Below are 14408 nucleotides of genomic sequence, written 5' to 3'. Positions count from 1 at the left end.
ATTGGTCAGATAGTCCTTTACTATTTTCTTAGTGGCTACCTAGTAATTACAATATCCGTCCTTAATTTTTAGATAAATTAATAATTTTAGACATTATTAACAATTTAACAATGAATTTATTAAATATTTTACTAATTTTACAATCTACTGGACAATACATATAACTTAGGAAACCCTAACTCCATTTGCCCTTTTTATTCTTTGGTATTATTTTTGTCATGCACATTAATACTAAGTTTATTATTCAGATATATTTTTATTGATATCATTTTGTTACTTGTTCTATTAGCTATTGAAAGAGACATGTCAAAATCTTCTTAAAAACATTTTTTTCATAAAAATTTCCATCTGTTTGTATTTCTATGACATCAGACCTAAGATAATCTTTGTTAGCCTACCTGCAAATTTCATTATTTTTATGCCATTTTTTTTATTTAGTTCTCTCTGTATTTTTTTTTCAGTAATAAGTTAGACAGCTATTTTCAACTGGTATGCCACAAGAGTTTTAAAATATGCAGTATCTGGCTAGTCAGGGGCACTGACTTCTTTCCCCTTAGATTGTCAAATTAAAAAATGATGACAGCTAACACAACAATAGCTGTCTAGTGTGAATGAATAAAAATTGTACCTTTTTTTGTCAGATCTGCAAAAGTATATATAGTGTTCTGCAGGATTTTAGTAATTAGTTTATGAGATGAAATGAGATTAAAAAGGTGGAAAATCATTGAATTAGGACTATAGACCCTCAAATCTGCAGTTAGAACTCCAGAAGGTAGGATTTACTAATTTATCTATCTGATTGATTGATACTATGTAGCCACAACTTTACTTTGCAGAGGGTAAATGTTCATGCTCATCAAAGGCACAGGTGGTCACATGGACCATACTCAAGGGGCCAAAGAGCCACATGTGGCTTGCGAGCTGCAATTTGCCGACCACTGGACTGTAGAATAGGATAATGGATACTTTCTTGCTCTGGCATTTCCCTTTCATGCCTTCATGTCCCATTGGCTGCAACAGCTTTCATCTGGGAATTGAAGTTGACTGGGAATTTTCTCCTCACTTTGCTTGAACAACTGCTTGTAGATATGGGAATAAACAAAGGGGTCAAAGTTTTGTCTTCATGTTGCAGGTTGTTAGGCAGATATGAGCAGAACAAGGGCAATGGCCCAGGTTACAGAAACTCACCAGGGCAGAAACCCCAGGGTGCCTAGTAAGGGGCAAAACTGGGAAAACAAGAACCTTGCCCTAGATCTCTAATTCATCTTTCCTCCCCTAGCATATTGCTGGTCATGCAGTTTGACCCCCCTAACTTTTCATATTACTAGTAATATGGTATATACCCCCTGAAGTTTTATTCCCTAAAGATATGAAGTTTTATTCCCTAAAGATAACATCTAGGCCCAGAAAAGCAGAAAAACCAGACAAGTGATGCCTTGGCCACCCTCAGACAAGCTGCATTGACTAATGACCCCCTGCTCTGGTGCTGACCAGTCAATGGAAATCATGACCCTGAAAAAGCACACCCAGAAAGCTGATGAATATCCTATGATATCCTCCCCTGAGACCGCTCCTAATATTTCCACCTGCAAGAAAGAGGTAAATACACTCAGAATGAAGGAACCAGTGCGCACTCTCTCAGGGGAGCACACCCATGCCATTCCCTTCCCCCTTCTCCCCTCTAAGGGACCTCACAAGACTTGCAACCAGGGGAGCAATGGGCAGCAGCAGCTCGTTCCAGGCTAACCCCCTAAACCTGTCTCCAAGGCCCCCTTTTCTCTGACTTCTCAGTGAGCCAAAGCAGCCCAGCCTAGGCTTTCCTGTTGCTTCTTCTATGCCCTCCCTTGTTTCACTGTCCTAAGCATATTTTTACTGCAGCCAATAAATTCTTATTTACTTTGCTATACTTTGTCTTTTGATTGAAATCTTTCCATCAAGAAGACAAGAACTGAGGTCTTTTCATCTCCCTGGTAACATTCATGCCAATTCAGTTTGCAAAGTGGCAAGTGCATTCTTAGGGTGCCCCATTTAATTTTTTGTTAGAAGAATCAGTGTGCTCTTTTTGCAATATGAGAATTCTATTTCAGAGAATTAGTAAGCATCTACCCAGGGCCTTTAGGATAACCTACATCTTTCACAATTTACTAAAGTTGAAGAGGGCAGCTATAACCATCTATTCAAGAAATATGATTAACATATCCAGGCCTCATGGAAATTTGCTGAGCCTGTTTTGGTGGGATCATCCTATTCTGCAGTTATATTTCATCATCTAACTCCTCGTGACATTTGAAACTGTAGAAAAGGGGAAAAAATTCTGTCCAGACCTGGGTGTATATCATAAAGAGTTCTGCTCTATTCTTTTTTATGAAGAGTGCACTAAGAGTAGGAGGCCAAACCCAAACTTATAAACATCATGCTGTTGTCAAAAAAACAAACACAAACATTTCTGAAAGCTAAGTCAGTATTGTCTATAAGACACTAACTGTGGACAATGGAAATTGTAAAAAATAAAATTAAAAATATTAAAAAATAGTATGAACTACGTGAGTTTTTATAAAATTATAAAACTAAAAAAATTTGGAAAAATATTCCTAGGAAAGAATAAGCAATGTTTGGATACTTAAAAAATTTTTTTAATTATTAATTTCAGAGAGGAAGAGAAAGAGAGAGAGAGATAGAAACATTAATAATGAGACAGAATCATTGATTAGCTGCCTCCTGCAGGCCCCACACTGGGCATCAAGCCTGCAACCCAGGGATGAGCCCTGATGGGGAATCAAACCATGACCTCCTAGTTCATAGGTGGAAGCTCAACCACTGGTGTCAGCCTGGTTGTTTGGAGACTTTTAAATGTATGGAAAAGAAGGAAGAATGAGGATAAAAATCCCATGAAAAGGAAATGATTCCTATATTAACTAATAATTGCATCCACTTTAGGTACTGAGAGAGTTAATAAACATTAATGTGCATGTGTTATACTTTGAAATTCTTTTACTGTTTTTCCAATTGTTTTGCTCCTGATCTTGATGATATGTAATTTGATTTAAAAGGAGAAATAATCAGGTTGCTCTCTATGCCAAATTTGTTCTTATCTGGTTGCTATGACAATCTCCTTCTACAGTGCTTTTTTTCCCCCCTCTTTTGTGGATTTATCTCTTTTTGATGTTATAAAAAGAGTTCTTCTAGCTAAGGAATTTGATTTCTTTATGCTTAAAGGATTTTTGAGAAATAAAAAAAATCTTCCATTTAAATCCTCTGCATTCCAGGGTGTCATGTCTTATTTAAGATTTAAAATGAAAAAGTTAATATCTGTTATAAAAGAAGAATGAAGAAGTAGATCTTTTGTGGAAAATCTAAATTTTTTATTTCTTTCATATTGCATGGATTAATTGTATCCTCTGTCATTGTTCCTTGCACATAAAGGTTTATTTTTTACTTGCTTTTTGTCTTATTATTTTGCCATAGATGATGTTAAACAATAAAGTACTATCCTAGATCTCTAATTTGTCTCTAATTCTAAAGAAGAGAAGATTACTAGCCTGTGAGTTAGAAGCCTAAATGCCTGTTCTGGCCATTAAAAATCTGCCTGACTTTAGAAAACTCACCTGGTGCCCTGTGAGCTGTAACTTTTTTCCTTTTTAAAAATGGTTGTTAAACCATATAGCTCTTGCCCTTGTTTGAAAACAATGTTACACTTTATGCAGTATTTTTTTTTGTTGAAGTATTGTTATCTTCTTAAAGCATTTTTTAAAGAAGCTCCTTTATGTTTTCTATGAAATTGTCATGAATTAAGTCAATAAGTATGTACTGGGTTCCTTTTATTAACCAAGCACATGTCCATGTTCTCCTAATAAAGTCCAGTCACATGGATTTTTCTAGGGAACATTAATCTGTACAGAGATATCATTAATGTGAAAACAGAGGTGACTTTTGTTGATCTATTTAAAGTTGAAAAGGGTAATAATTAGATGGCAGAATGAGTTTGCTCTATTCAGATATTTCCAAATTTACTGCCCAGATGATTCACTCAGTGATGTTGGCGAATCCAGTGATTCAGAAACCTTAGCACACATGGAGGTCACCTGCAGGGTTTGTTGAAATATCAGACCCTCTCACTTTCTGATTCAGTGTGTCTGAAGTGTGGTTGGAGAATTACATTTCAAACAAGTTTCTAGGAAGTGCTTATGCTGCTAGTCCTGGTCCTATGACCACACTTAGATAAGCACTGGGCTGGTGAATCCATAGAGGGTTGTTTTTTTTTTTGTTTGTTTGTTTTGAGGTAAACCCAAACTGTAGCTAGGTTTATAGAAATAAATATAAGTTTAGGAAGTGATGTCCATCCCAGCATCACTTTGTTCCTGACATGGTTGTAGATTATATGATATTCATTGAATTAAGAAATAAATTTTCATTCTAGTGTCTGTTTTGAAAAACAAACATGATTTAATATTTGATTCCCAGGGCTACATGGAATGAAGGAAAAAATAAATATAGTCTTATCTAGGTATATCCTACACATATGAAAACATCAGATCTTACATAGAGCTTAATTATTATGTTTTAAATAAGAAACAAACTCACTTAAGATGTTATATTCTCCTAGAAATGTGTTTGCATCTACACTTATAAAAGAGAAATATGTAAATTGACCATCACTTTGCAACACCCACCAGTCAATCAGGAGTGGGTATGCAAATTAGTGGGACAAAGATGGCAGTGGCCACGGAACTAGCTGGAGTGGGCGGGAGGCTTGGATCACCCCAGGCAATGGAGGAAGCCAAGCCTTCTGCCCGCCTGGGTCTGTGGGCAACAGCCACAGAGCAAGTCTGTGCAGGAGGCTTGGGTCGCCCGGGCCAGCCGCCGAGGGAGGGGCCTGCAAACGGCTCTCAGCCCCTCACCCAGGCTGGCCACACCACCATCAGGGTGAGGGTCCCCACCGGGGTGTGGCCAGCCTGAAAACAGCCATAAGCCCCTCACCCAGGCTGGCCAGGCACCCCAGCAGGGACCCCCACCCTGAAGGGGGTGTGGCCAGCCTGAAAACAGCCCTCAGCCCCTCACCCAGGCTGGCCACGCACCCCCAGCAGGGGCCCTCACCCCATGGGGGCTTGGCTGGCCTGCAAACCACCACAGCCCCTTGCCCAGGCTGCCCCAGTCCCCAAGGGAACTCCCACCCTGATCTGGGACACCCTTCAGGGCAAACCAGCTGACCCCCATCTATGCACCAGGCCTCTATCTATACTAATAAAAGGGTAATATGCTAATTAGACTGGGAGACCTTCCAGGAGACCTTCCGGACATTTTTCTGGACAAAGCCATGGTGGCGGGGCCGAGGTAGAGGCGGTTAGGGGACAAAAGGGTAGGGCAGTTGTGGGTGATCAGGCCAGTTGGGGGCAAGCAGGCCAGTGGGGAGGACAGTTGGGGGTGATCAGGCTGCTAGGGGGCAGTTGGAGGTGAGCAGGCCAGCAGGCAAAGTGTTTAGGGCCAATCAGGCAGGCAGACAGGTGAGCGGTTAGGAGCCAGCAGTCCCAGATTACAGTTTAGGGATCGGGCCTAAACTGGCAGTCTGACATCCCTCGAGGGGTCCCAGATTGGAGAGGGTTCAGGCCAGGCTGAGGGACAACCCCCCCTCCCCTCATGCAAGAATTTCATGCACCGGGCCCACTGCCCACTAGTTTTATTATAATTGTTATGAGATTATTTGCCATACATAGATCAACATTTTTTTTCTTTTCTAATAATAAGATTGTGTTGTTGTTTTTTTCTGAAGTGTTTCTATAGTTGGCTTGCATAAAGATATATTTTTCAACTTTGGATAATATATATAGCATCTAAGGTACCATATGTATGTACCTTAAGTGTCTACATGTTCCCAGATGTCTTGGTATTTGGCACTAAGCATCCTGATTGTTTGTATTTCTCTTTTTATTCATATACTTGGAGGCTTTAGTCACCTGAAAGAACAAGTCTCTTTTTGTAACCCTTAGTGACTCATAAACACCAGTCAGAACAGGAAGAAATGATAGATTTATTTTAGTCTGACTTTGAAAAGTTGCCCAAAGAAAAGTGAGCTCAAAGATATGAAGTGAATTTATGAAAATCACTTAAATGGAGTCTTATCTTGAACTAGAACTCAGCTATTCTTACATCCAGGCTAGTTCTTTTACCACTGCTTTGTAATGTTTATCTGACTTATTTTTGTCCTCAGGTGACATCATGTTTTTCTTCCCTCTTCCTATTGGTGAGTCCACAGAAACAAAAATAGAGATCAGCTACCCGCTAGCACCTGGCTTGGGTGGTCGTTGTAGAAGGTGTAAATCTGATTTAAATACAAGTGTGTACATAACTATGGGTGTGTGACTTAGAGACCTAACATCTCCCTTCAATAACTTGATCTATCTCAAATTAGCAACACATATTTCACAAAAGCATGATCACTCATATTTATACTACAATAAATGTGTGTATAGTACCTCCAATTTAATGAGCATCTGTGGTGGATTACAAGGATGGCAACAAATTCTCACTATATTGTGACTTTTAACTCTCCCATCAAAAAGTGGAATGCATTTTCTACCTTTAAATCAGTGCTGGCATTGTGACTTGTTTTGGCCAATAGAATGTGGTGAAAGTGACACTATGCAAGTTATAAAGCTGGATCTCAAAAGACCTTGCACAGCCGGCAGGCAAACAGGCCAAATCTAACCTGCTTGGAGGACAAGAAGAGAGTTGAAACACCCCAGCTGAAAGGTAGCCTTCCCCAGATAAGCTTTAGAATAAAAAATAGTTTGTGTAAAAGCATGTGAATAAAAATGGTAACAATGCATGAAGATATATTTTAGGAGTTATTTATACCCTATGCCTACAGTAGAGGAGAATTCTCTAAAATATAGCTTCTTAGTCACAATTTATCATTTATTTACTATGCCCCAGGTACTGAGATAAGCACAAATGTATGTTATATTGCTTAATTCTTAAAACAAACTTAAGAGAATCTTATGTGTAAATTGAGGTTTATAGAGATAACTTATATGATGTCACATATGTACCAAATGATGTAATAATGATTTGAACACAGATCTTTCTGGTTCTAAAACTGTAGGCTAGATGATCAGTGAGGTTCATACTTTGTAAAACTTTCTTTACTATAGATAATTAAACTGTGAAGCTCAAGAACAATATTCTAGGCTGGGTAACAGTTAAAGTAATTTTCTAGAAGATAATCAATGAAATTGCTAGGTTTGTATTTTTATTTGCCTATGTGTTTTCACAGTCTTTATTTGCCCTACATTTTTCATTGTAATTGTTTTAATTTACCTTTGTTCATACACTGTGCCATCTAATATACAACCTATATATTTGGCAGTAGTTATTTTCTACTATCTTAATGAGTAGCTTGACATTGTGTTCCAAGATGGTAATAATGAGAGGGAAAAAGCTGGGTATACAATTGTTTATATAATCAATTTGATTGTACAAAAATGGCTCTGAATATTGACAAAGATTAAAATAGATGAGTTGGATGAGTTTGTATACCGTAACTCAGAACATTCTCATGAAATTGTACTGCAATCGTGTGACATCTCAAGAGCCACTGCATTTAGAGATGGAAGTCTAGCCCCGCATTGTTGTGGGGATTAAATATGTATATGTGTATATGTGGAGCTATAATATATGTAGGTATATTATATATATATACACACATCCCCAAACATATCCATTTATCTAATCTCATTATCAGTATAAAATCAAACCATGAGAATCTGTTGTCCCTACCTATTAAGTATCACAATGGAATTGCACAATCTGGCACAATTAACTATTCTGTTCAGGGCCTTCCTATTGTGGGAATAACAGGGTTGTGGCAGGTCAGGTTTCTGGAACATTGTCAGAGCCGGGACAGCAGGCTTTAACAATACCTGCCAGTGCTGTGAACAAAGGCATATGGCGTTCATACAGTGGTTTTCTTCACAGGGTGTTGGTTAGCCTCCAAGGGCAATGCAAAGCTCCCATTCACAGCCTAGGAGAATGCTTCTCTTTTCAAAGTCAGCATGTGACTCACCTATATTCAATGTCATATGGACCACCCTCCTATTTTAATCCCACAAGGGCCAGAAAAAGTGATTTTCTGTGTAACATCCTCAAACCCCCTTTGCCCACATAACTGTGAGAGATAGTTTTACATAATCACATCTGGAAGGGATTGTCAAATGTGCAATGTGACTGAGTCTAAAAATGACTTTCATTTAGAAGGCTATTAGACAGTTCTTATTCAGTTGAGATAAGGACAAGCACTGATGCAAGCCAAATGGAGCTATTTAAAGGGAGCATGAAACTGATTCTTTGCAGAAGCTATATTTTTAGCAGGACAGCCCTTAGAAAACATGACTATTATTTTGACAAAATAGCCTCACTTTCTTTACAAGGATTTGCATGGAAGACTGACTGACTGAGTTATTAATTGATTCTTTTTTTAGATTTCTGATCTCTCCAAGGTTAGTTCTTCCAGGCAGCCAGTGCTCCTGTTTCTGATTCCTTATCATCACATCCATTCCCCCCACCTCAGAACTGTCTAAGTGTATTCTATGTATTGTGCTCATGTTGTGTAAAATGCAACCCGACAGGAATATTTAAAACTGCTCAGAGCTGCACAGTAGGAACTGATGGGACTTCTGTGGGCTTTCTACAGCACAGTGCACATCTCTTGGCTTTTTTATGCTCATCTTGTGAATAAAGCTGAGGGCTCAGGCATTGCAGGTGGACTCCCGGTAGGTCCCTTCTGGCCATTTCAGTACAAACAAACAAGCGAACAAGAGCCCAGCGACGAGAAGGAGCACAAGTGCCTGGGCTATTTGGCATTTCTGGGGCATCCACACAGCTGCCTCGGCTTTGTTTCACAGTGTAGAGCAAATCTCAGGAAATTTCCTCATAAGAGACAAGCATGAGCACAGGGGAATCTTAAATAAGAGGATAGACTCTGAAAGGTGCCAGTGTAAGTGGTTTTGAACAAAGGAAAATGAAACAATGCTCACCTTCAGAATCTAAATAGCCTCCTGATTTTTTAATTGAGTAAATTAAAGAAAAAAGGGTAAAAACACACTTCAGGTTAGAGAAAAGGTGAACTTATGAGACCATGAATACTGAGAGCTTAAGTAAAAAGAGGAAGTTTGATTTGGTGCTCACTCATCTGAAATTACTGGTATATCCATAAAATGCTACCATTTCCAAAAAAATGGTGATACATTTAAACATTTTATGCATAGTTCTCAGAAAATTATATTTAATGTGTACATTTAGTATATTTGTGTCTATTATGTATAGACATTTCATTGACATGACATATATTGTTAAGGTTCTTTCTATAATTCAAATAGAAACTTAGAATTGTATAATAAAAATTATAAACCTGATTCTATCAAGAGTTATATGGACTTTGAATGAGTTATCTAACTTATCTCAATCTCAGTTTTCTCAAGGATGGACAAAACTACCTTGGATATTCTTTCCAGCTTTAGGGTTGATAATTTATTGCAGTAAATGTTGGTATCCCTTCTGATATTTCCAAGACAAATAAGGTAATATCATCTGCTTTTCATTCTCACCTTTTCCCTTCAAATAATACATTTCTAATATGTCTGCAATGAAAAAAAGATTTGCAAAGTCAGCGCATGTCCAATATTAAAACTAGGAAGAAAATAACAATGTGAATGTTCCATTAATGACATGTGAGTTGTACCTTATTCATATTAATTTATTTTATAAACATATCTGCAGATAGGATATTTTATGAACCCTGTATATTTTAGATAGGTATGTATTATTGTTATATACTACATAACATATGTTTCTCAATATAAAATACATTGGGGGTTTTTATAGCAGTTGATTGTTTAATTTGCATACATAGGATCAGAACTGATTTGGATTAATGATTTTTTTGAAATTTGCATAACTTAACTCTAAAAGATTAAATGATTGAAAGAGCAGGCCAGCTCTAAGGAGGTGATATTTATGCTTTTTCTTTTCATGTTATATATATACTGAGTGGCCAGATTATTATGACCACCCCATCAGTACTTCGTTGGGCCACCTTTTGCCTTCAATACTGCTGCAATTCTTCTTGGCATTGACTCCACAAGATGTTGAAAGGTGATGCGAGGAATCTGACACCATGCCTGATGAATAGCACTGTCCAGTTCTGTGAGATTTGATGGTTGTGGAACCAGCTGCCTGATGGCTCTTTTAACTTCGTCCCACAAATGCTCAATTGGACTGAGATCTGGTGATTGTGGGGGCGACCTAAGCAAGGTAATGTCTCCCTCATGTTCCTGAAACCACTCCTGAACAATATGAGCACCATGGCATGGCGCATTGTCTTGTTGGAAGAAGCCATCTCCATTGGGATATGCCATCAACATGATAGGATGAACTTGATCAGCAATGATACTTAGGTATGTTGTGCTATTCAGACGTTGTTCCACACGAATTCAAGGGCCCAAATCATGCCAGGAAAACATGCCCCAAACCATAACACTGCCCCCACCAGCTTGAAGGGTTGTACTCATGCATGTGGGGTGCATGTTTTCATGCTGTTTCCACCAAATTCTCACTCTGCCATCTGCATGATGCAATTGGAAACGTGATTCATTGGACCACATGACTTTTTTCCAATGCTTGACTGTCCAATCCTTGTGTTCCTGTGCGAATTGGAGATGTTTTATCTTGGTAACTGCAGACAGCAAAGGCCTTCGGCTTCCATATCCCATGCAATGCAGTGTACAGCTAATTTGCCTACAAACGTCAAGTGGTCATAATAATCTGGCCACTCAGTGTGTGTGTGTGTGTGTGTGTGTGTGTGTGTGTGTGTATACTAATAAAAGGGTAATATGCTAATTAGACAGGGACACCTTCTGGGAGACCTTCCGGACATCCTTCCAGACAAAGCCACGGTGGTGGGGCTGAGGCAGAGGCAGTTAGGAGCGAGAAGGCCAGTGGGGTGGGGGGGCAGTTAGGGGTGAGCAGGTCGGCAGGCAGAGTCGTTAGGGGCAATCAGGCAGGTAGGCAGGTGAGCTGTTAGGACTAGTGGTCCTGGATTGGAGAGGGTGCAGGCCGGGCTGAGAGCCCCCCCCATGCACAAATTTCGTGCACCAGGCCACTAGTGTGTGTGTGTGTGTGTGTGTGTGTGTGTGTGTGTGTAAATATATACTATATAATAAAGAGGTAATATGCAAATTAACCTTCACACCCTCACAAGATGGCTGCCTATGATCAGGCTGGCAAGGGGGTTAGTGAGGGACGACTAAACAACTGAACAGCAGGCTGCATGAGTGACCAGGCCAGTCGGGGGGGCAGTAAGGGGTGACCAGGCCAGCGGGGGTGGGGGGGTGCAGTTGGGGATGACCAGGCTGGCAGGGAAGGGGCAGTTAGGTGCAACCAGGCTGGCAGTGGGGATAGTTATGGGCGATCAGGCTGGCACACAGAGGCAGTGAGGGGTGATCAGGCCGGCAGGGTGGGGCAGTTAGGGGCAACCAGGCAGGCAGATGAGCGATTAGGAGCCAGCAGTCCAGGATTGTGAGAGGGATGTCTGACTGTGGGTTTAGGCCCAATCAACGGGATGAGGCCTAAACCAGGAGCCCTCGGCAGATGTATGAATGATGGCTTAGGCCCACTCTGCGAAGGCAGGAGAGGCTCCTGCTACCACTGCTGCGTTTGCCAACCATGAGCCCGGCTTCTAGCTGAGCGGTGCTCCCCCTGTCGAATCGGGCCAAAACTGGCTCTCCAACATCTCCCGAAGGATCCTGGATTGGGAGAGGGCATGGGCCAGGCTGAGGGACCCCACCAGTGCATGATTGGGGCCAGGGAAAGATGTGGGAGGTTGGCCAGCCAGGGAGGCACCGCGTGAGGGTTTCAGGGCATGTCCAGCCCGTCTCACTCATTCTGGATCTGCCGGACCCCAGCAGCAACTTAACCTAACAGTAGGAGTATCTGCCCCCTGGTGGTCAGTGCATGTCATAGTGAGTGGTTGAGCAGCCTTGAGATATCATTAGCCTATTATGCTTTGATTGGTTGAATGGCCGACCAGCCAATAGGACACTTAGCATATTAGGCTTTTATTATATAGGACTAGAGGCCCAATGCATGAAATTCATGTAATAGTAGGCCTTCCTTCCCCCGGCTGTTTGCACCGGCTTCCCTCTGGCACCCGAGACCCGGGCTGACTTCCTTCTAGCCACCCGCAGGCACCCAGGACCTGAGCTTTCCTTGCAGCCCTGGTTTCGTCCAGAAGGACATCTGATCTAATTAGCATATTACCCTTTTATTATTATAGATATATATGAAATAAATTTGCACAAGAGTAATTCAACTCTTACAAATATTATTACCTGACAAAATCTATAATAATAAAAGCATAATATGTTAATTAGACCAGATGTCCTTCTGGACATCCTTCCAGGCGACCTTCTGGACAAAGCCCAGGCTGTGAGGAAAGCCCAGGTCCCGGGTCCCAGAGGGAAGCTGGTGCCAGCAGCCGGGAGAAGGAAGGCCTACTCTTGCACAAATTTCATGCATCGGGCCTCTAGTATATAAATAATCAAAAACCACCAAAATTCACATGTCATCAGTGAGAACAACATAATGCCATTACCATTCTCTGTTAAGATAAAAATTCCCTGTCTTGACCATTAGATTCAGGTTGTCCACACACTTCCTGGTTACTCACAACACAGTGGATTATTGCACACTGATTCAAATTATTCCTCAATTTCTATAGTAGTCCACTTTTAAAAATACATGTTTTTTTTAAATATTTTTTTAGAAAAATTCCATTTTATATATGTTTCTGGGTAGGCATATGGATAAATATTTACTATTATTATTAATATCTATATTTTGTTTCAACAATACCACTTAGAGTTTAAGCTCATGAATGTGATTTTATCCTCACATTTAGTGTAGGCCTTTATATAAAACTAGAGGCCCTGTGCATGAAAATTCATGAACTGGAGGTGGGTCCCCTCAGCCCGGCCTTCCCTCTCTCACAGACTGGGAGCCCTCTGAGGCGGGAGGCGATCTGGCGATCAGGGGAATGCGACACCCCCATCACACCACTGCTGCTACCACTGCCGGCAGTGCAAGCCTCGGCCAGCCCTGGTTACCTGAGCCTAGGGTGGCCCTGGGTGGCTGGGAAGCCGCCATCCGAGGCTTGTCTGTGCTTCGGGCCTGCCCTGAACAGCTGGGCAGCTGACATTTGAGGCTCGCCTGCACCTCGGGCCAGTCCTGGGTGGCTGGGAGGCTGAGGGCAGGTCCGGCCACACCGCTCGCCTGCCATCCCTCCAGCAGGGCTGAAAGGACAGGGGGACTCTGGTGGGGCTGAAGGGACTGGGTGCCTCCATCTTGTGGCTATGGGTGTTGCCATCTTTGTGACCATCTGTGTGATGGTCAATTTGCATATTCCCTCTTTATTAGATAGGATGGATCTAATAAATATTGCTGGTGAGAAAAATATTTTCCAAACCACTATTATTTGGCACCCAATGTTTTCTTTGCTTCTCAATTTTCCCCCCACTTATATCTAGATAAGGCTAAACATGTGAATAACTAGTTTGTTATGACTTATTCAAAGTTAGTTCAGAAATTTAGGTTAACTAAAATTTTAATGTGATAAGAGGCAAAAACTACACTGTAAATATCCAAAATGCATATGTATTTGAGAAACTCAGTCAATTTACAGAACTGTGACTCATACAATAGTTACAAAGCTCTTCTGGGAAAGCTGAAGCCAGTGATTAAACTGAAAAGTGTATCTAGAGTCAAGAAATGTTATTGCCTACATGAGAAACAAGAAACAGTGGTGACTAAGATTTTATTCTGTGTTCATTCTTTCTTTAATAGAGAACACTATTATCACAGACATTCTTCATAAAATGAAGTGTTTCTAGTTTAACCATTTTAAAGAGATGTAGACATATGTATTAGATGCTGAACAAATGGAACCACTAAGTCCTTTTTCTCCCCACAACCCTCAGAGGATAAATACCCAAGACTGATTTATTATCACATAAACACTGTCACAGCCCCATATTAGCTATACACATGGCAGAGAGAAACAGGTGAAAGATGGATAGAATTATATATTACATTCTTCATAGGGAAATAACAAATGCTCATTAGAGGTAAATAACCTATTGGCGAAGAATTAGTTCTTGAGATATTAGTTTACACTAGTATTTGTTTGTTTGTTTTCTTCTTTAAGCAATTAACTGAACATGGAAGGATTGGGCAGAACAGAAATAAGGAAGCTGATTGAAATTAATTCCTCTTCCTGTTAAAGAGATTATGCCGCTTCTCCTGGCATGGAAGGAAATATGAGGAATTTGTGGAATGCGAAAGGAGAGATTTATTGTGAAGTG

This window comes from Myotis lucifugus, unplaced genomic scaffold (genome assembly GCF_000147115.1).
Source record: "Myotis lucifugus unplaced genomic scaffold, Myoluc2.0 scaffold_120, whole genome shotgun sequence".
Lineage (NCBI taxonomy): Eukaryota > Metazoa > Chordata > Mammalia > Chiroptera > Vespertilionidae > Myotis > Myotis lucifugus.
This window is presented reverse-complemented; position numbering follows the sequence as displayed.